A 22,697-nucleotide genomic window follows, 5' to 3' on the forward strand; every position below is an offset into this window, starting at 1 on the left:
ACGCCAATGACCTGCAGGGAAGGTGATGGAAGGCTGAAAAGCTTGGGTTTACCACTGCCAGGCTGCGGATCCTTCGCACGCCATCAATGAACGTGGGGCTGTGACGTGTGGGTTATTTAACTGGGGCAACGTGCCCTTCCCTTTACTTGCAGCAGTTTCCTGCTTCTTGTTCCCACGTAAATCACAGTGCACAGCAGTGAACTAGAAAAGTGTTAATGTTTCAATTCTGCAGGGCAAAGCACGCATATTGACCCTAAGTGCTACCACCTCCAGTCTCATCACCAATATTTGTGCAGGAAAGACCCATCACCTTCTTACTGCCCTGTCTTTACCCAGCTGCTGACCCTTCCTCAGGTGAATACTTGTTAGAAGAGGGAAAAATAAAGCATAAATTACTCTACACTGTGAGGCTTTGTGTTGTTAGCCATTAATTCAAAATCATGTTACTGCTCTCAAACTGTATTAACTTTCACTAGCCTGACTCTAAAACAGTCTCACAAGTCCAGATCAATTGATAATAGCTCTGGATGAAACTGCTAAATTCTAGCACTTCACACTTCATTTTATACCCTCTATATCCAATTAATTCTCTTCCGGTTTTATTTAGGACCAGTATGAAATAAAAAATGCCTGTCCCACGATGCATTAACTTGAATGCTTTCGTTGGCTGCTTGTTTGCACAGATACAACCCACTGCTAACTAGAGAAAGTAAAAATGATTTCAAGAAACAGTAGCATTTTTCATAAGCTACAAGGAAACAGGTAGCATTTGGCGACAATATTAGATGTCATTGATAAGTGTCACTCAGCAATGAACTGTGAGCGTTTTGTGTCAAGCACACTCATCACCTGCTTCTCTCAAGCATCAAGGAGCCTGCTTCTCCTAAGTTTAAGGAAACTCCTCTGGGACAAATCCCAGTCTTATATACCCCCCTCATCCATTACAATGGTGCACTTCCAAAAACCTGAAGTGAGGTTGGTTCTGGCTGAAGTCAGGCCTAAACGTATGTTCCTATTCATTTGTCCTAGGAACAGGACATTTGTGTGTACCAAAAGAAACAGCTCAAAAAAACACTTAATCTTAATTTGAATCTTCAGAAGTGGGTCAGCTCCCCCAGCTGCCTGCACAGCAGTCACGATACTGCATTTGCAGGGAAGGGGGGATAATTCCCTCCTCCACCCCCGTGACTGCAGAAAATGCCTTTATTCTTCTCCCAGGCATCCACAGCTAGCATACACACAGGACCCGGCTCTTGTGAATAACACAGCCCATACAGTAGGTTACATTTTCCAGCCCACCAAAGCTGAATTCAGGCTTCCAGTGACTCAAAGCAACTCATTTAGGATGTGATCCTGGGGCCACCGAGGTCAGTGGAAAGACTCTGTCAGACTTCAAGGGATTCAGCCTTCAGGGACTCAAGAGAGATTCATTTTGCTCTTCTTCAGCAAGAAGCAGCATATAAACCATCTGCTTCTATAAAAGTTTCTCTTTCATCTCAGCTGGACATTCCCTATCCAAACCTGATACCTGCAAAAATAAACCACCATTGAAATGAATGTGACCATTCATTCTCTCATATCAGAAGAACAAGCTAAAACTCATCAGAGTGATGAATGTGAGAAAGAAGAAGGATGAATAAGAAGAGGCTCCATAAGATCCTTTCTGCAAGCAAGAATCACAGCAGGTCACAGCAGGTCAATAGGACTAAAAACAGTTGATAGCCCATGTATGTCAAACCATCTCAGGATCTGGAATGCTGGAAACCACTGCTTGACCTCAGCTAAAGACCTGTCATGCTGTGGTGATGAAGTATTGAACATACTCATGGCGGAACCAGGTTGGTGGTTATCCAAAGCAGCCTGAAACAAATGGCTCTCCCTCTGAGCTGCATTGTTTTGCTCTCCTTATTTTAGCAGTTTAGAACTAAGAGCATAGAAAGCCAGACTCTGCGTGGCAGTAGCTACAGATGCAAGGAACACAATTGCAAAATCAAAAGCTGTGTGCAGCAGAATGAGATGTCAGAAGTAGACAGAAGCTGGAGTCACAAGGCAGTGCAATTCTCAAAGATGACTTTGAGAAACCTCCTTGCACATCTGTATTGCTCTTCTCAACTCTCATAGCACTTCATTGTAACCCCCAAGTACAATGTGACCCTTCTAGTAACCCTTCTACCTGTCTACCTCTATCAGAAGGACTACCTCAAATAAATATTTCCATGTCAAAAATTCTGCCTTATTTATGAAAAACAGATTACCTCTAAGGCTAAGAACAGAGAAAGCAATGCCCAGAATTAAAAGATTTAGCCACGGTCACTGTGGAAACCCCTACTGAAGCCAGTCCTCCCAAGCCCCAGGACAGGATACTCCATCTCCTTACAAATTTTGGCCAAAAATATGGAGTACATTAGATAGCACAACAGAATTCATATCATGCTCTTCTTCATGGCCACAGGCATCAGTCATTGAATACTACCATGAGGATTTCTCAGTACGAGATGAAGAGAGCAGTCAATGCATGGAATTTGACTGATTTCAGTGATGACTGTCACCAAAAGTACAATACTTTAAAATACACACAAATCTCACATCTTTGCTGGTATAGGAAGACTCGCAGAGCAGGGGCTACAACCAGAACCATCACCACCCTACATGATCTTAAATGGAGGGTGAGGGATGTTCTCTCTTTTTTTACTCAAAGACAATGAAACCCTTTTTACAGAAACTCCTGGGCAGCCCTCTGACCACAGAAGATGCTCTCTGTATGAAGGTTGGAAATTCGGTTGCAGCAATAAGCAAAGAATTACTTGAAACACAACTGATCTGTTTCGACGTCAATTCAGTGGCAGTCAGAGAGCACTGAAAAGGGCTTCTTTTGGCTCTCTTCTATGGCCTTTCTTTGCAGACAAAGTCCCTTGCATTGCAGCAGTATCTGTCCTAGTTCATGTGAAGCTAGAGCCAAAAATGCAGCAGCTTGCAAAGCTTCCATTGAGGAAGCACATTCCTCGCAATGGAGCTGCCAATTTTGCCTGACACCAAGGTCACTGAAAGGTAAATGACCATAAAACTAGATTATAAAAGCCATTCCTTCCAATAACCACTGATCTTTGTCATTTTGCTACAATAACAACCTATGTCTACATCTAATTACTTCATGTCTTGGCCTTATGAGGAAATGGAAAGACAGACTCAGAATGAACTTTCATTCAAGTGTTTTAGTAACCACTGGGCAGGATTATATTAGACCTTTTAATCTAAATTCAATTATTTATTTTATCAAGGTAGAGGGGCCCCAGCCAATGGACAAAGGACTGTAAGAAGAGACATACTGAATGATAAACTCTTTCCTCTCCCGAGATGAGAGGATGATAAGGAGTACCCTTTACCACCAGGAAACTCGGGCATGCAGGAATGAGAGTGATTTGCCCATGGATATGGGCTTCTCCTCCAGCAGGTCCACAATACAACCTGGCTTCCCTGTGTCCCAGCCCACCCTTCCCTGAACCTTGGCATGTTAAGGAGATTCCCAGCTCCACATCCCATTTCAGGCTCCCCACATGCTATGAGTGTCTGTGGGCACACAACATGCACCCTGAAGATGGAGGGGGTACCCCACAACACGGCAGCCCACAGAGAGCAATAATTTTCGCTTTTTTTTTTTTTTTGCTCTGGTTCCTCATCCCCCATCAATAGGGCAGCTGAGGAGTGTGTGGAGGGGCCTGGCAGGCACAGAGGCGGCATTCAGAGGGCTGAACAGCGAGCGCTGTCAGCCGAGCCACAGCACTGTCCCCAACCTCCTCAGGCCTCGCTCAGGCTGACGTCGCCCCCGATGACAGCCAGCAGGCCTCTCTCATGGCCCTGAGGAAAGGCAGATGTGGTGACAGTGACAGCTGTAGAGGCTGGATGACCCCTGCTTGGGGCTGCCTTCCAAAACAGCAGAGCAGACCCTTCCTCAGGCCAGCCAGCCCTCCCCACGTGGCTGGCCTCAGTGTCTTGAAGAGGGGCAGCAAAGACAAGGCCACCACGATGCCTTGGCCCTCCTGTAGTGGTTACCCCTCTGCTGTGGCACACTCAGAGGACGTGTGACAGGAGCTGGTGTGGCTCCAGCACACCAAAGTTCACCAGGCTGATGAGCAGAAGGCAGACAAACATGGACTCAAGGGTGCCAGCTTGGTTTTCATCGTCACTAAGCAGGCTCCACTGCCCATGCTGGCACCTGCAGTGACTGGCCAGCCTTTCTGCCTCTAGCTTTTCACGGGAAAATAAAATAAATAAATAAATAATGAGGAAAAAAAAAAAGCTCAACCCAGTGTTGGCCAGATGAAACTCCTCCATTTTACACAAAAGAGCATTTCATAAATATTTGTAGAAAAAAAAGAAGTCTCCCCACAGCAAAATGTGAAGTGCTGTGTTTATCAAAGGAAAAGAAGAAGGAAAAAAACAACACCAGGCTTCCAGTAAACAGCGAACTTTCTCGTTAAACAATCACTGCTAGATTTAAAAAAAAAAAAAAGTAAAAAAAAAAAAAAAAAACAACACACAAAACTGAGGCGAGCCTCTTCTCTTAAATAGGAAAACTGTAAAATTAGTGAACTCCTACCACATTTTCTCTATTAAGCCTGCTGTGTCAGACTATTATGACCAGTCACAAAGCTGTCTGATTTTCAGACATAATGAGTGCTCACAAGGAAGAAAGAAATAAAAAAACCCAGACTGCTTCTATTGATGCACCTAAAATCCAGCACCGCCTGGCTTCACACTCCAGTCAGGACCATTAGGCTCGTCTTTGTCGCAAAGTATGAATCATGGAAGGAGAGAGGCAAACAATGTGTCTGGTGGGTTGTGGGCTGTGAACTGCACAGATGAACCCAACCAGCTCTGCGTGGGCTGCTCTGGAAGTTGGAACAAGCCTCGCATTGAGAAGCAGCAGCTCTAACCTAGGAACCCTGAACTTTAACAAAACAGCAGCAGAAAACGCACACAAAGCTTTTCAGTTTGCTGAGCAAACAACAGGCTTCTCTTCACTCTGCTGGGAGATGAGAAACAGCATCCAAGAAAAATTAAGAAAAAAAGAAGGAAGAGAGAAGAGAAGCAAAACATGAAAATTACTGTGTCATAAGGAGCTTTACTAAGCAATCTCATATTTTAGTGCTGTATTGCTTTATTACATGCAATATAGGGTAGATGAATGAAAATTCAGGGGCTATACAGTGACATCTTTCTTTGCAAAGTGTCTCAGTCTTTCCATGAGAGACCAATTGGTGACTCATTGGAGGTCTCACACTGGCAAACAAATTGGTTGGCTGACATCTGAAAGAAGCCAGTCTCCTCCCTGTGCAACATACCCTATTAGCAGGGTGCCCATCAGCCTCAAGAAGTCCCTGAAGTATTACCAGCCTATGGACTGCACAGCTGTGCTCAGGTGCTTAGTGATGCGAGTAGCATCAGCACAAAACCATGACGGGATGTGGGGTTGTTTGGACTGTCACCATGAGAAGTGTTGCACCCTCAGCATACCAGGTCATATATCACTTGCCTAACATGGTAACTTGCTGGGGCAGGACAGAGCTAGGAAACATCAGGGAAGCAAATAAGGAAAGATCAGCACAGTGGCCAAGAGGGTAAGTTGAGATTAAACCGAATTGGCATGGACATCAACTGAAAAAATATGGACTAAGTCAGGCGGGGCAGGATGTTAAAGAAGGTCTTCTTTCTAAGATAAATATCCCCAAGAGCAGGCTGTAGCAGGCTCCCTTCCCAACACGGAGGAAAACAATCTCAACAATTTCTACAAATCAGAAATTTGCTGCCAAGCCCCATAGCCTCCTACACTGGCGTTACACAGAGACATAACTTCCTCTAAAGCTGCCATCACTGACTCCTTTCTCTTTCCACAGTCCTTTCTCCTGTGGTTTCTCCCTGCTACTTCTGCTAAGATTTAGGGTTCTTTTTTTCCTTTCTTGTGAAGTTTTGCTCTCTTTTCCCTCTCTTGATCTTTAGAAGACTCAGACTCAGTGCAGCTACTTTATTATGGGGAGCTGGTTAGCACCTGACCTGTAACTCAAAAAGGACATCCATTGTTTGCTATCTAATGTAATGCATAGCTCTATCCAGGAAGGGGCTACTTAGAGGCATTCAATCAAAGGAAAAGGTTTTCAAGGAAAAAAACATAAAAATAAAAACACACAAAGATCTCAACTACAAGATACAATTTGACATTGCTCAAATCCAGCACAATGAGCATCTTACAGTCACTCACTCATCCCAAACACATTCTTTTCTCCCTTGGTGCAATGTTTGTTCCATGGAAGTGGCAATGTGTACTCCTGCACCTCAGCTGAGGGCCTGGGCACTGCTGGGGGAAAACGTTTCTCTACTGCAGCCAGAAACCAATTCCCAAAAGCAGACTTCCTCTTGAAGAAGGAACAGAGCCAGGTTGGGCTGCTGTAGCTCATGGGAGAGAAGGTCTTGAAGGAATTCCTCAGATAGGGAAAATTATTATTGTTGAAATACCACAGCAGACCTTGCATCATTCTTATCCACCACTCTGCATGGCTATATCCAGAGGAAAGCACATCCCCATCCCTGCCTTACAGAACAACAGGCACACTGCTGTCCGAATGCCTCCCAGAGCCCTGGCCACAGGATCCCTCTTTCCCATACAAAAAGGAAGCCTGGGATACCACACTCACAAAGCAGCAACTGGGAAAACGCAAGGCCCTGGAGAGATTAGCTATCACAATGATGGTGAACGACAGCCCTGGAACAACACCCCACGCTTTGTACCACATCAATACAAATGAAGGAGGTTAACTGCCAAAAGTATTTGGAGATGGATTTCTCTCTCGCAGGCAAGACACAAATTAAAGGAAGCTGCCAGATATGCAGAGGGTTTGTGTGTGTTTGTTTTTTAATGGAGGACATGCACACACATATACACATACCCTCGTATCAAAGCATTTTCCCACCACTCTCTGTTGATTTAATGGCATCATTCCTCCAACAAACAATAGAAACATAACAGAAGGGGAAGAGAATTATGTTTGAGAAAGCAAAAGCAAGAGCTCTGGGGTCAGAAAGAAAGACAGACACAGAGCCCTGGCGTCCCCACTCTTTCCCTGCTGTTTCCTCTGCAGCAAGGACTCTTCGAGCTGTGCCGGCAGCCTTCATGGCCTGGGCTGAGCCTCTGCTTCTGCAGCTGAGTTGCTGAATGACTGCACAAGACTATTGCAAAAACAGGGGAAAAACAGGTTTTAAGAGTATCCTGAAATATATCAGGGTAGGCTGGCGGAGGCTACAGCAACATCATCATTGATTGCTGTGTTTCTTAACAATCTTGCTCAATCCCTTTTCCAAACATTTCATACCGTCCTTATCCATCCTCTTCAGGGGAATCACGGAGCCTAAATATGGGGCAGGAGCGTGTCCCCGAGGCACTGAGCAGTGGGGATGCAGCAATGTGCATATCAGAGACTTTTTCTGGAATCCCACTGTATAATCACCAGCAGGCAAAACCACTCCAAAATGAAGATAATTGAAAATAAATAAATAATACAAGCCTACAGACATCACCTGAGCTCACCCCTTTGCTAACAACAGCAAGCTGATGTTTACTAAACTTTAGTTTAGGGTCAATAGGTGTGGAAGTGCTTAGGAATGACCAAGCGGTACTTCCTCCTGCCCTGAGTCACCGGAGCTCAGCAAGCCTCTCCCAGCAGGGCCCCAACATCTGAGCATGGGAGGCCACAGCTCCCACCTGCCTGCAGAAGGTGTCCCGAGGACGGGGCTGGATGACATCTGTATACATCTCCCCCACCTTGGACCTGACGTGTCACTGAATTTGGGGTGGAAGAGCTGCACCCCAGGAGCACACGTCTCCTGCTAGCTGTGGATTATCGAAGCAGCTGGGCACCACATGAGCCATTTCAAGACATGTGAGCCCTGCAGGGAAACACCAATGTTGTCCTAATGCTGCAGTGATGCTCTAGAAACAGGGGCTCTGCTCTGCTTCAAACCCCAAACATCGCTTTCACCACTCACCAGGTTTTCAAATGCAATTCAAGTTTTTGTGACCATTTGACATCTGTGTTGTTAATTCATATATTGCCCAAGAAATTGCCAAATGTGTTTTCCTAGTAGAGCCTACCCATCCAATGCTCACAAAAACAAGTGTCAGCTGCCTTGGGGAAAACAAGTGTCACCCACAGGGAGCCTCAGAAGCCTCTCCCAAGCCTCCCGATTTACGCAATGGCTACACACGTTACTCGTGTATGTAGCTCTCCTTCACCGTGTGAAAGAAACGTGCCCTGCTAAAATACAGGTGACTATCAATGCCTCGGGGCAAAATAGTGACACAGTACTTCCCACAACAAGCCAGGAGCATACTGGGGTGAGTGACCCAGTAACGTGCCAGCCAGCACGGGTCAGGATGCCAGCGCCACGGTGACTGCCGGAGCCAGGCGCTGCTGCACGAGGAGCTGCAACGTGAGCTCCTGCTGTCTCCCCATGGATCCAGGCCCCACGTGCTGTGATGGTCAGATCCATGGAGAAGGGATCAAAGAAGCCCAGAATTGACCCCACTACCCTACCAATAGCTATAAGGTCTCTCCAGAGCCTTCTCTGCTCCAGGCTGAACAACCCCAGCTCCCACAGCCTGTCTTTGCAGGGGAGGTGCTCCAGCCCCTTGATCATTTTGTGGCCTCTTCTGGGCTTGCTCCAACAGGTCCATGCCCTCCTTGTGCTGGGGGCCCCAGAGCTGAACGCAGGACTCCAGGTGGAGTCTCACAAGAGCAGAGCAGAGGGGGACGATCACCTCCCTCACCCTGCTGGCCACGCTGCTTTTGGGTGCAGCCCACAGTACGGCTGGCTTTCTGGGCTGCAAGCACACATTGCTGGCTCATGTTGAGCTTCTCATCAACCACCACCCCCAGGTCAAATTCACCCAGACACTCAGAGGGGTGAGAAGGAGCTCAGGACAAGGTAGCCCTACTGCACCTCTGCCTTCTTCCCCAGCAGGGCCCCACAGGAGCCCAGGGGGCTGAGATGGCAGAGCACAAGGACAAAGAGTGGCCTTTTTACTTCCCAAGAAAACTTGAAAACTTTTCCCTTTTTATTCTGACTGTGAGGCATGGGAAATGAAAGACAGCTCTCAAACCAGAAAAACAACCATTTACCGGATAAAAAAGATTTTCTTACTTTGTCTGTCTTGTACTTTGTTTACATGAACGAGAGCCAGTTATCCAGAGTGGGAACAATACGCTGAATTAAATCTCCGAAACCCATTACATAAATATGCCGAAGGTATTGCTAATCCTATCACGGATTTAAGAGTTAGATTGTTATTTTCATTTACCATTTCAGCAGAAAATCCATGACAAGAAACTGCTGATAGACAAGATCAGGCCCTTCCAGCAAATTCAGCTTCCTTGGAACTTCTCTGCGCTCGTGTTTGACTCCTTAATCTCCCTCGTAACAGACCTCTGAGAGATCCCTGTAGCTGGGCTATAATTTACCCAGTCTGGCATTTCTCTTTTCTTAGCATTATTGCCAATAAGAAGTTATGTGATCCTCAGGAACTTCCCCTGCCCACCTGGGATATTTGGGGAGCACTTGAGGGGTCACGCGGGGGACCAAAGGGAGCAGCGCGAGTAGGAAGCAGCACTTTGGCCAGGACCCACCCGTGCTGCCCTTGCTCCAAGCTGTGTTTTCTATCCCAAAGGTGAACATAACACAGTTAAATGTTGGCACTAATGAATTAATAGCTTTTAATGAAAGTAATAACTTGAAGGAAGTCTTATTCTACCGTGAGGCGCAGCCTGGCCAGCACACTGCTCGGCCTCCGGTGCTGGAACCAATTCAGTCAAGGACATGATTAGCATCTCGCAAGCAGGAACTGCCCTTGAGATAGTTTTCTAATGCTCACAGTCATAAAGAGAAACACATCCTCAAAACCACTTGCAAGTGAGCTGCAACAAAAGCAGCAGAGCCCCAGTTTTGCAGAGAAGGTACCAAAAACCAGTGGCCATTCGATGTGCTGATGGTCCAGAGAAAGGGATGGCAGCGAGAAGAGCCCTGGGCTGTGTTGTGCTCCAGATCTCCCCCTCACCACATTGCTTTGCTCACTTGTCCAGGGAGCATTTGGGATACTGATTAGGGAGGGATTTTCTCATTTGCTGTCTGCTGTTCCTGTCTCACAAAGGCTGTCCAAGCCCTCGCAGCTGCACCAGCCCTTTCCCACGCAGGCTGCCACTGCAAATTCACTCAACCTGTTGCCTCTCTCTCCTTCCATCAATTTCCAGCCCCAAAGGCGAAGCTGAGGCAGCCAGGGAACACAAAGCCACAGAGCCTTTAAATCTTCTTGGGTTAGGGAAAATATGAGGATTGTTTCTGTTGTGGTTTGTTGAAGCTTCATTTGTTTTATTGCTACCTGCTTGTCCAGGCTTTCTAAGCAGCAGAGAGGCAGGTGAAGGAATGCGAAGACAAATGACTAGGAAAACACTGCCCATTTTTAGGGCTAGGCCTCCATTATTGCAGAATTAACTGAAAACAATAAAGTGATTTTTTTTTTTTTAATGAAGTAAAAAGCAGTTTTGATTTCACACATTTGTTTCAGCAGAAAAAGAAGAGAGGGACAGGAGCTGGGTGGAGGTTGGACCCACCAAGACAGGGCCTCTTGCCATTACCTCCAAGGGGGCAGGCAGGTTCAAATCCCTCCCCTGCCTGAAAGGATTTGAATTTGTCCTTTAGCTCTGCCTCTCTGCTAGTTTGGGACCAAACTATAGACCTGCATTTTGCAACACTTCTTAAATTCTTCAGGTAATTCTAAACACTTCCTAAAACACTTCAGGTCCCACTAACATGAGAAAGGATGTTGTGCAATTAAATATTTTTCAGAAGTGGACATTTTTCCTTATCCACCCTTCACCACAGGCAACCTTAGGCCCAAACCCAAAGCTTTGGTGATGGGGCTGGTTTTCTAAGCCTCACCAAGGATACACACCCAGCACTGGTAAACAGATGCTGGCTTCACTGAGACAATTTTTCCTCTCAGCACACATCACTGTGCCCATACCTTGGCTATCTTGCTCTGATTTCTCTGCCCTATTTAGGTGGCAGCTGGGACTTGCAGGCGTACCCAAGGCATGCTACCTTTCTCGCATGAGTCAGCAGCAAGAAACAGGAGAGCTGTTATCTGTAATTGAAAAAGAATTAAGCGATTTTGAAGACCGGGAGTGTTTTGGACTAGTTAGCTGACTGACAGCAGGAGCACTTCAGAAAAGGCTGCATTATGAAAAACAGACTTCAAAAGGAGAAGTGACAAGGGCCAGAGTGTTTATGGTGCCTGAGGAAGTCATTACAATTTAAAAGGATACGGATTGGGCAAGTACACTATGCTAAGAAAGCTGATCTACTGCCAAAAAAAGTTTCTTTTAGCTTTCCCATTGCTCCGCAGCCTGTCAGAAATGCAGCTTCATGAACACCTGCATTTCAAAACATTTTTACAGAAACGCCTTGCAACTGCTGAAAAGCTGAGGAAGACGCCACCGTGAAGAACTAGATGCCTCCTGCTCCCATTTTTCTTTTCACCTTATTAACAGCTGTCTTGCTTTCATCATTTCCGAACAAGAGAGGGGTTCTGCAAATCCCTCAGAGATAAGACGTTTCTTAGAGGACTGGATCTGTATGTGGCACAGTTTATCATCCCTCATCGTAGTTCAGAGGGTGGTGTTTTTTTGAAGCAAAGGCTTCAAAGGCATCTGGGGTCTGCGAGCACTGATGTTTGCTTTGGCGGTGAGCAGCCTGCCAGGTCAGGAGTGCTGCTCCAGCTGGAGAGGCGTGATGCTAGCCAGAGATGAAACCGAATGCAAAACTAGGTGGTTTCCAGTCACAAACAACCATTGCTAAATTTCTGCTGCTTTGATATATGTGCTATGCCACAAGTGGTTTTGAATGGGGGACTCAAATGAACACAAGCTTACGACAGCAAAAGCTTGGCTGAAACCTGTCTCGCTCGTTCTGTTCCCCTCTGCAAGCTCCACGGTCATCCCCTTCCACCAGGCCTTAACACTTCTGGAAGAGCAAGAGCCAAAGGCAGCCAGCTGCAGTGAGACCCAAAGCCAAAGGATTTGCGGTTCTGCAGTGAAGCCAAAGCTGGTGTTACATCAGGGCCATTTCTGCCCCTCACCTATTTCCCACCTGAAGGCTTTAATGCCCATTTTCTCTAAACTTTTACCCTACTGTAGAGACTCTTTTCCTCATTGGCTCATATCCAGAGTGACAGATGATTAAAACAAGTCTACAGCCCTCAGAGGGTGCAGGGCTCGGGTTGTCTCACTGGGTGCAGGTGAGATGAGGTGAGCCGGGCCAGGGGAACAAGCCCCAGCAGCGCTGCATGCAGACGGTCCCTTGGGACCACCCCACTCCCAGCTGGATGTCGCCGTGGTTAAGCCCCTGGGGTTGCTTATCTGTCAAGAGTGCTAAAAATAAATAAATATATATATATTCTGGAGGTTTGGCACGCTTAACCAGGCTTCCAGAAACCCTCTGAGGAAGCTCACAGGATGTCATAACACAAAGTATTTACTGAAAATTGTCTCAGCATTCAAATGTTCCTGGTGGACTTAGTTCAAACTGTGTTGGATCCCATCTGCTTCAGACTTGTGGATCTAACCATAATTTCATAGGAAGGGAAGTTGTCACTTCTCCCCACAGGTCTCATAGGGCCCCCATTTCACAAGCTCCTGGCAATTGTGAGGGAAACAGAGCAATCTTTGTGCAAACGCAGCCGCTGCTGAAAGAGGACTCATCGCACGAAGGTACACACTGGGGAGGCCACGTTTCAGGAGGTTCTGGCAGACTGGCAAAAGGCTTCTTGCTGTGAAAGCACAAGTACCACTTCAAAAGCTGCTCTGGTTGGTATCAGTGGCACCAGACACAAGCAGCCACCCGAGTATTTGGGCCACGAACCAAAGGTAACTGGGCAAGAAGACAGCTTCAGACCAACACCTCAAAGGTGTTCAGAGAAATCTGATGGCTTCATTTCCCAGCAATGGGCTGCAGCCTGAATAGGTGACATCTAATCCCACTGCCCTCACTGGACTGCATATCACGTATCATGGCTAATGCAATGGTAACATCAGGTGCCACATCAAATCCAATAATCACTGCCATTCACAGGATTTTAAATATAGAGTACGCAATAATCTTGTTACTGCTGTACAGTCATTGCAGATGTCTACCTGAGCCATACCTTCTTTTGTAAAAGATCCACACAGCCCCCACCGAAGCTTACCAATAAAGTTTTACTTTAAGCACAGAGAAGAAGGATGACCTCTCAAACACAAACTTCAGTTTTATGCAGGAACGAACAAACAGTGTAGATATTTCCCAATTCGTGTCATGGAGATCCAGATGTTCAGCTCTGGGGATCCCAAAATACCACAAAAAAAAAAAAAAAGCTCAAGATGAAACTGAAACGAAGTGCAAGCTATGTTTCATTGAAACGGGAAACCACAAACCATTCCACTTTCAATGGGAAGACTAAGCATTGGGATTTTGTTTATTTCTAGGAAAAAGAAAGACTGAATCCACCACCTTTCAATAGCCGGTGACTCCACCAGGCTGATAGGGCTCTCCTCTGGGACAGGAGACACGTAGGACCAAAACTGAGGTCAGGCTGGACAGAACTGCAGGCAAGTCCCGTGCACCCCAAACACCAGTTTCTCTGGAGCAGCTGGCTCCCATTTTATTCCATGTAAGTTGTTCCCCTCCATATGTATGTCTGCACACATGTATGTATATATGATACTACTGTTCCTTGGCTAGGAGCCTGACACAGGGTGATTTGCAAGGCTCAGGCCCAGGGACGTGAGTTTCCCAGGTAGTGCCGTTATCACGGAGGCTGTTTATGACCAGAAATTCCAGCCAGGACCTCAGGAGCTTTCACAAAAAAAATAACTTTGGTATATCTTTAGTGAGAAAAAATAAAATTAAACACAAACAAACGAAACAGCAAACTCCTAACAGATCAGCATTTTCTGGGAAAAAAAATAAATGGAAAAGAAACCAGCCAAAAAAGCCTTCCACTCACTTGAAGTGTAAGAACAGCCCTTATAATTCCTGGTTAACTGTGCTGACAGACTGTGCTTATGGTTCTCCTGCATTAGTCCATGAATTTGTTGGAACTTTTGAGCAAACCTGGCCCACTATTTTCCTACTACAGAAGGAAAAACCCCACTATGTCTGAATTTGCCCACTTTCCTTCCCTTCTCCCGCTGCCAACAGCAGCTCCACCGAGCACATGGTCCATGGTGAGACCCAGAAGTTTCTGAGAAGGGTTTGCCCTGTGCTGACATTTATCAGGAAACAGTTGTCGAGTCCTCAGACACCTTCCAGTGCTGCCCACGACCTACATGGTGTGCTCCAGCCTCCATGCCCTGCAGCTCAGCTCGGTACGAGCAGCTCCCAGTCCAACCGGTGAAAGTTAGACCAGGACCTGGCCTCGTTGCAGGGAGAGAGCCACAAGACCAAAAACTGGCGTTGAAAAGCAAACAGCTCCAAAACCAAGAGTCATAAAGCAACCCTAAACTTCTGTTTGAAAATATTTAGACAGGATGTCTTGCTGAGCTGACACATCTGGCTTCCAGAAGCGCTCCGGGTCAGAGCTACGCTGAAAAAACACTTTTCACGATGCCCTCAAAAAGGGCAGTGGGAGCCTGGGACACTGCTGCAGCCACCCAGCAAAGCTCCAGGAGCTGAAGAGGAGTTGAAGCAGCCCATGCTGCTGTCCCACCCAGAACAGCTTTTACACTTGGAGGTCACCTGCGAAGTCCTCTGGCCCTGTACCACTTACAAGAGACGGATGATCAGCAGGCACCTTCACAAAACACCGCATTGTTGCAACCGGCCTGCTCGTGGCCCCAAAACCAGCACAAAAATACTCTTTTCTTTTCACTCACTACATTATGTGTGGCCAGAGAGCACCAACCAGGAAAAAATAAAAATGAAAAATTGGCTGATAGCCCTCCCTGCATGCTTCCCACACAGACAGGCACCCCTTCCCCGATACGGGTCGCTAAGCCAGGATGCATTTTGTCTGCTGCTTACCTAATAAAAAATAGATCATAGATTGTGGCGAGTTTCCAGGTCCTCCTTACTGTCCTAGCAGCATCAACAAAGGCGAGAAGGCAAATGCAGAGCGTACCTGGGGGACCTGGAAACACCCAGATGCTCCCGAAATAGTCGCTGCTCGGAACGTCGCAGCTGGAGCACGCCTGGGACCCGCTTCCCCGCACGGCAGAGGCTCCCGGCGGCGGGTCAGGAGGTGCATTCCTCCACTAAAAATACTGTGAGAAAGAACGGCGGGGCAGCAGGCCCAGCTCAGCCCCTCGGAGGAGCCGCCGGAGCTGCTCGGGCCTCCTACCAGGCAGCGTTTGGGTTGGAAGAGCCCTCAGGGAGAAGGGCTGCTGCTCTTGTCCCCCGAAAGCTGCTTGGTCTGGTTTTGGCTGTGTGTAGAAGGGAAATACGTAGCAGCGCAGATTTGAGAGTGTTAGAAGTAAAAGGCCTGAAATCAGCACAAAACCCGATAGCAATCAGCCCATCTCCATAGGAACAGGTTTAGTGTTGTGGCGGCCAGAGGACCGGGTCCTGTAGGCTTGTGTCCTCCTGGTAACCCTGGGAAATCATCGGCTCTTAATCACGGATCTGGGGGAATATTGCACATCAGTGTTTGCACTGCCACGTTACGTCTTGGCTCTGCCTAAGGCTTCCCTTGGCTCCCAAGGTGCTGGAAGACAAACATGTATTTTCTTTTCATTTCAAGATAGCTGAAAGCCACAGGCTGAGCAACAACGAGAACTGTATGTGATTAGGAATAAACGAATAAAACAGCCTTGAACAAACAAACAGAAATCCCCTGGCCTCAAATCCCAGACCAAAACCCCGGGGGTCCAGAAGGTTGCAGCAACAGGGGAGACCTCTGGGCCCGTGTGCCCACGGTGACAGCCAGTGCTCCACGGCGAAGCAGCTCCACTGCAGCACCAGCAGCACCAGCACACCTTCCTAACAGCCAGCAGGGCCTTCTGGCCACTCAGCAGAGAAAAACCCCCTCAAGGGGTCTTGGCATGGTGTAAAACACCGCTGAGGTAGCAGCTGATGGAGTTGTTCTCCCACCCCAGAGCGTGCTGCCGTGCTAGGGACAGCCTCAGGCTTCCCAGATTTTTCCTGCAAGGCCACACTGCCCAACACCAGCTGTGTACAACCCTCCCAAGGCCCAGCAGCCCACGATAGAGGCGCTTCGCTTCCCCTGTGAGTGCACAGACCAATTGTGCCCAGCCACAAGGCACGGTGCAGATGTACTGCTTGGAGGTTTGGGTCATATCCAGCTATCAAGGCCCTTTCTGAAAGGCAGGCTCACACCACTGGTCACACTCACAGCATGTGGAGGAGCCCTTTCCTTTATTCACTGCCCATTTCCTGCCCATTTGTTTCAGCATCGAACTCCCTATTCTCCCAGCGTGGGTGGGATATACCGAAAGGAAGGGAGCAATCCCTCCCCTCCCGCGGCACAGCAGCCACAGGGACCACAGCCCCTTGCAGGAAGGAGGAAGCTTGCACGCAGCCCTTCTGCAGAAAAGCAGCTTTTCCGGGGAAAGCCTGGAAAGAGATAAGAGGCCGGGCACGCAGCTCCCACCACAAATCAATGCAGGAGTGCAGGGGGAGCTGCCTGCCCTGGGGAAACGGCATCCCCAGGCAGCACAGGGACCAGCTGCCAGAGCTGCCAGAGGAAGGGGACACCCAAAATACTCCCTGTTTTGGCTTCATTTTCCAGGAGGAAAGGGGCTGGGAGGGAGTGTGGGGAGGCTTCCCACTGCTGCCCAGCTCCTGAGCAGCCCCAGCTCCCTCTCACACACCCATGCACGAGCTCCACCAAAGCTACCTGGCTGCAGGCTGCGGCTGGAGCAGGGGGATTGCAGCCTCTTATCTTGGCTGCTCCTGTGAGCTGCACAAATCTTCAAAGACCCTCCCTGTGCAAGCCTTTTTGCATGCTTCCATCTCTGCCTTGAGCTCACACGAGGTTTTGCAAGGAAAACACAAGTTTACCCTGGCAGTTTGATGCCTCATCAGTGGTTTCCTTGAACCGACTCCTTTTGATCACCTCACAGCTCAGACCCGGAGGTCTGGGTCCACAACCAAGCCCGAGGACAGGAAAGGAGGTGGGGGAACCCACCAGCACCTCTGGCCAAGATATCCTGGGTTTCTCCTCCCAGCCTCCGTGGCGCTCCAGCCCGTTGTCTGTGCTGTCAGCGCACGCAGCGCCAGATGACTCAGCCTGCAGCTTCCCCTCAGGATTTCACGCCGAGATACGGGCAGCAGCGGTGCAGGGGAAGGTGGAGGGAGCGGTTTTGCACCGTGTCAAAACAATGTCATTTGTTTTGCTGGGTGGACGCCCGCCCCCTGCCAGGAATGCTCCTGCTGGTGACGCAAAGCAAAGCTGGGAGCCACTGCGAGCCGAGCACCTTGCAAGGTGCATCCTTCCCACAGCCCCACCAGGCACACAGCACCCTGCCTGGACAAATCCTCCTGCAGCTTTCAGCCAGCACAGCTGTGGGTGTCAAAGACACTGACTCAATATGCTGTAATTTAAAACAAACTTCATCCCTTCAACTGAAAAAAAAAAAAAAAAAAAAGGAAAGAAAAGAAAAAAAGACTCTGTTATCCTGAAGACTTACTCCCTTTCCCTCTCCTCCTCCAAAAGCAGAGTTTACTGGGCCATTGGCAAAGAACTGCTTTGCTGGAGGGATGGAAACCTTGACAGTGGTCACATTTAAGGAGTAACAGATGTGCATTTCCACTAGAAATCCATTCTGCCCAGATGAACTCCAGGACGTGTAGGAGACCTGGCGTGCCAGATCCTCTGATGAGGAACGTCCCAGTGACACTTCCAAACCTCTAAAAATAGAGGGCAGCCAGAGAGGATCAAATGGTGAACACCATGCTTGGCTGGGTTGGAGAGCATCCCGGCCCGGGGCTTTGCCCACCCTGACCACAGCTGACCAGGGGTGGGAGCTCACCTTCAGCTCACAGCGAAGGAAGGGCAGCTTGGGAGTGCATGGGAAGCAACTGACCTGCCAGGAGAGACTTCATGCTGAACCTAAATAAGCAAAACAGAGAGCCTCTTCCCTCCCGCCAAGCAGAACTGCTGATGAAACCACCTTTGTGCATGACACATTTAGTGGTGCTTCGAGGAAACCAGCGGCAATAAATCCATTTGAACAGAAAAGCCTCTTTTCTAGCCCTGAAGGTACACTCCCAACGTTGGAGATTCTCGTCTGTAGAACAGCTTAAGGGCCACAAGTTCACAGGTACCTGAGCCTGCCAAAAGTAGATCCAGTGTGATGGGACAGACGTTCACTCAGGCAGCTGTGGAACACAGACCCTGCTCAAGGAAGCTAAAACTCTCTTGACCAAGACAGATTGCGCCTCTGTGGAAAAGCATTGCCTCTTGTCCTTTCCCTACATACCACTAAGAAATGTCTGTCTCTGCCTCCTTTACCCCCCATCAGGTGTTTATACACAGTGACAAGACTCCCTGAGCCATCTCTTCCCCAGACCGAACAGTCCCAGCTCTCTCAGCCTCTCCTCCTGTGCCAGATACTCCAATCCCTCTATCATCTTCTTAGTCCTTGGCTGAGCCAGCTCCAGCACATGGTCCTCTGAGGAGGAGTACCATGGTCCTCCACCAGGACCTGTGAATGTTTCCTTACAAAGCTGCCTCCCAGCAGGTCAGCCCACCACAGGTGCTGGTGCAGTTATTTCTCTCCAAGGCAGGACCCTGAAATTCTTTGCTGAACTTCAGAAACCTTTGGCTCATTTCTCCGGCCTGCTGAAGTCCCTCCAAACATCACCAAAAACATCTGGTGTATTGAACACTTCTCAAGTTTTGTTATCTGCAAAACTACTGAGGATGCTCCCCATCAGCTAGGTTTTAATGAAGATGTTGAATAGTATTAGTGCTGGTATCGACCCCTGGGCACACCTCTAGCAATGGCCCCCAGCTAGACTTTGTGCCACGAAGCACGGCAGTTCAGACAGTTTCATCTCACCTCCCCGCCTACTCCTGTGATGATGTTATGGGAGACCGTGTCAAAAGCCTTAGTAAAGTCAAGATAAACAACATCCACTGCTCTGCCCTCAACCACCAAGCCAGTCCTCTTATCAGCGTTTTACACGCATCAAGTCTGTAAGATGATAGTGTGTAAAAAATAAAGCAAACATTTTCCCAAGCTGTCTACTCATCAAAAGCTAAGCATAAGTAGTAAGGTGTGGGTTTTTTCTCTTGTTTAGAGAGAATAACATTGCGTATCCATGGGTTGTGTTTGTTTTAGGACTTAAACATGGAGATAAGAATACTCATATATCACCAGACAGAATCCAGCTCCCTCACCTGTATTTCTACATGCCGCTTCAAACCAAGCTACAGATGCAGCAGTTTGATATTCTGTGGGCTCATTTTGATCAGCATTCACCTGCATTCAGTTTACAATTGAAACATTGGCACCGTGTCAAGTTACATCACACCACTTTGGCAGCATCTGAATGCCTCCCACTACTGCATCACACGTTTTCTCTTGGCCTTTTTTTTTTTTTCATAGGGTTAGAAGAACATCTTGTTCTGAAATCTTGTATAGTGTATACAAAACAAATAAATAAATAAAAATCATACACATAGATTGAAGCTGCTTTGTAAAAGTCTTGGGTCAGATCCAAAGCAGCTCTGGTCTTTTGCAGCCTGAACTTTATTCCAACAGAACAATTTGCTCCACATTAATGAAATCTTGATTTGAGCTTCACCATCAACAGACAGAATGCTACGAGGAGACTGGCCTATTCCAAAAGTCTGCTAGCCCAGAGGGAGGAAGTCTGCCTGGAGATCCATTGCAGAAGCCACACACAAGCAGCTCCTGGCCACAAGTACAAGCAGCTTTGGCCAGACAGAATGCAGAGAACTCTCATGAAATGGTTAAGCACAGCTCACGTAGCTCTCGACTATTCCCTGCAGGCAAGGATCCTCCCCACACACCCTGAAGGCAGCTGCTTTGTGATATGAGTATCATGGATCTATTCCAGACTCAGCATCTGGGTCATGCTGTCCCAAAGCTCATGCTTGTCAAGGTGCACATGTATGGATGGGGAGGGGGATGGCACCAGCTGAAAACTCCACACAGAAGCATGGGCTACTGAGCCATTACACCGCCAAAACTGCAGCTCCAGGAGGAGAGGTGATGCTTCTCTCCATGGCTATTAATCTGAAGAATCCCAGAAATGCTCCAGGTGGAAGAGACCTCAGGCATCCCTAGTCCAGTGGCATGCTCAGAGCAGCATTAACTCCTAATTCACACCAGGTCACTTTGGGCTCTTTCCAGTGATTGGGTCTTGAAAACTTTGAAGGATGGAGACCGCACAACCTCTCTGTGCAGCCTTGTCCACAGCTTAACTCTCTTCATCCTCAGAAAGATTTTTCTCATATCACGTCCGAACCTTCCCTCTTCTGTTTGTCCCGGGCCCACATTTGGGCTGGAGGACGCAGTCCTTGTGGCCAAGCGTCACCATTGCATTCTAAGCCAGAAAATATCCAGTTTTACATTCAGGAAGATGGAGGCAAACATTTCTTTTTTACTTTTTAGCTGTCAAAATATTTATTTTACACCAGTCAAACAAAATACTCCATTTAAACTTTTCTCTGCTTTGTGGGAGGGGTGGGAGTTGAGAAAAGCAAATCATAATAATTTAATCAGGGTTTAAAAACAGACAGACAAACGAGACTACGTTGACAGAAGTTGTATTTGCTGCAGCAAAGTCTTTTTGACACAAGTCTTCCTTTCCTTGTTTAAAATTCAGTCTGTTAGGACTTGAGCCCGTTTTCCTTGAAGTCAATCAGAGACTTTCCTCAACATAGAGAGAATTTCATCCTCAGATTGAAGCAAAACAAATTATGGATACAAGCACTCAAGAATCCAATTTAAGAACTGGGTTTTTAAGTTGAATATAATATTTCAAACAGACATGAATAGCACAAGGGCCTTGGAGGGCTTGGACAGCTCCAGCCAACAGGCCGAGCCTAAGAGGCGCTGTGGAAACAGGGACAGTAAATTCCCCAAAATGAGTTTATTTGTTGGCAAAGACAGAGCAATTCCATTCTGATTTATTTCTACTTTGAAAGAGACATTCAGCAGCTTCCCAGCATTAAGACATTTTCACACTCGAGTCCAAAAGGGGCTTAGAGCTACTTATGCCCAGTTACTGTACATTTCCACAACAGCGTGGAGCCTTGGCAGGCTACTCAACCAGCTGGTGAGCCTCAAATCCACCAGAATGTGAGGAATAAAATATTTTTCCTCCCAAATTTCTGAGCAGCTGTTTCTCAGGAAAGACATTGGCCAACTTTCAACAAATCTGCTGGGCAGGAAGTAGATGCAATCATTTTAACATTGCTCCCAAAGCCAAGGGTGTCTTCACCTCTCTAGCACCATTTTCAGAGCGATTATTTCATAGCACAGAAAATGTTTAAGTTAAGCTGAAGAGGCTTAACAAGAAAAGCAGAAGTAACCTTTAAGGTACTGGATAAAGCTGTTTGCTCTCTTTTTGTCACACCCCTCTCCATATCCTTTCCTAGCAGTTAGGGAAGCATCAAGGTTATTTCCATGACCAGAAAGCTTTCCAAATGAGGAACCCATGAAGCTAATGAGCCCCAGGCTCCCCTTCCTTTTCTCTGCTGTTGGCTACTGTTTCAGTTCTGCCCTGCACTTGCAGTGGTATTCATCACACCCTTCACTGAACCACATCAAGCCAGTGAGACTAACGTGTGGAAACAACAAAATGGTGGGTATGAGGGAGTTTCCCTTCCCTTCCTCCCCCATTTTTTCCCTAGGTTGCCCAGGGGAATTGGCTCTGAGGGTGGGCTGACAAGGTGAGCAGCAGAAGTGCCCAGCCAGCAGCAAGAGCTGAAGGCACATGTGGTAGCTCCCCTTAACATGGGGTGTGAGGTGTTCAGCAGCTCGGGTCCTCTCCTGTGCTGACACCCTCAGAGACCTCCCGCTCACTTCGCACACTCCCTTCAGGCTCTCACTGAATTGGAAACAGTCAAAGGTCAGCCTATCCCATCCCCTTCTCTCTCCTTAGTCTCTCCCCACCCCTGGCATCTCTGTTAATTGGAAGCCACCCACACGTTCGCTTCACATGACAGCTCCATCCACTAACATTTAACAGCTGACATTTTTCCCCTCATTTTGTTGAATCAAAGGCAGGTTTTCTTATTATGCAGTAACCACTCCAGGATTTCAAACCTATTTCATGCAGGGAAGAGCCTCTTGTGAAACCTGTTGCTTCTCCTTTTAGTTAATACGTGGCTGATGGTCATCCCCAAAATGCATCTTCAGTAGGTCAGTGCAGTGCCCTGGTCACTGTCACAGTGTCCAAGGTATCTAGAACACGAGCTTCTCACTAAACCATTATATGCTTTTTTTTTTATTTTTATTTTTTATTATCCATCTTCACAAATCAGAAAAAAACAACACACCCCATAAACCTCAAGAACCCTTCTGGCTCTCAAATTAGCAGTAAGGAAGCTTGGCTGGATCTTGATAACCAGCCTTGCTCAAGGTGGCCAAAGAGACACTGCCCTAAGCTGTGCTGAACCCAAG

General features: G+C 47.6%; 1 protein-coding gene across 1 annotated transcript in view; it reads right to left on the bottom strand.

Annotated features, from left to right (window-relative positions):
- AFAP1L2 (actin filament associated protein 1 like 2) overlaps positions 1 to 22,697 on the bottom strand; it is a 62,976-nt gene that overhangs the window by 26,021 nt on the left and 14,258 nt on the right. The gene's annotated exons all lie outside the window — the stretch shown is intronic.

Source organism: Anas platyrhynchos, chromosome 6 (assembly GCF_047663525.1).
Source record: "Anas platyrhynchos isolate ZD024472 breed Pekin duck chromosome 6, IASCAAS_PekinDuck_T2T, whole genome shotgun sequence".
Lineage (NCBI taxonomy): Eukaryota > Metazoa > Chordata > Aves > Anseriformes > Anatidae > Anas > Anas platyrhynchos.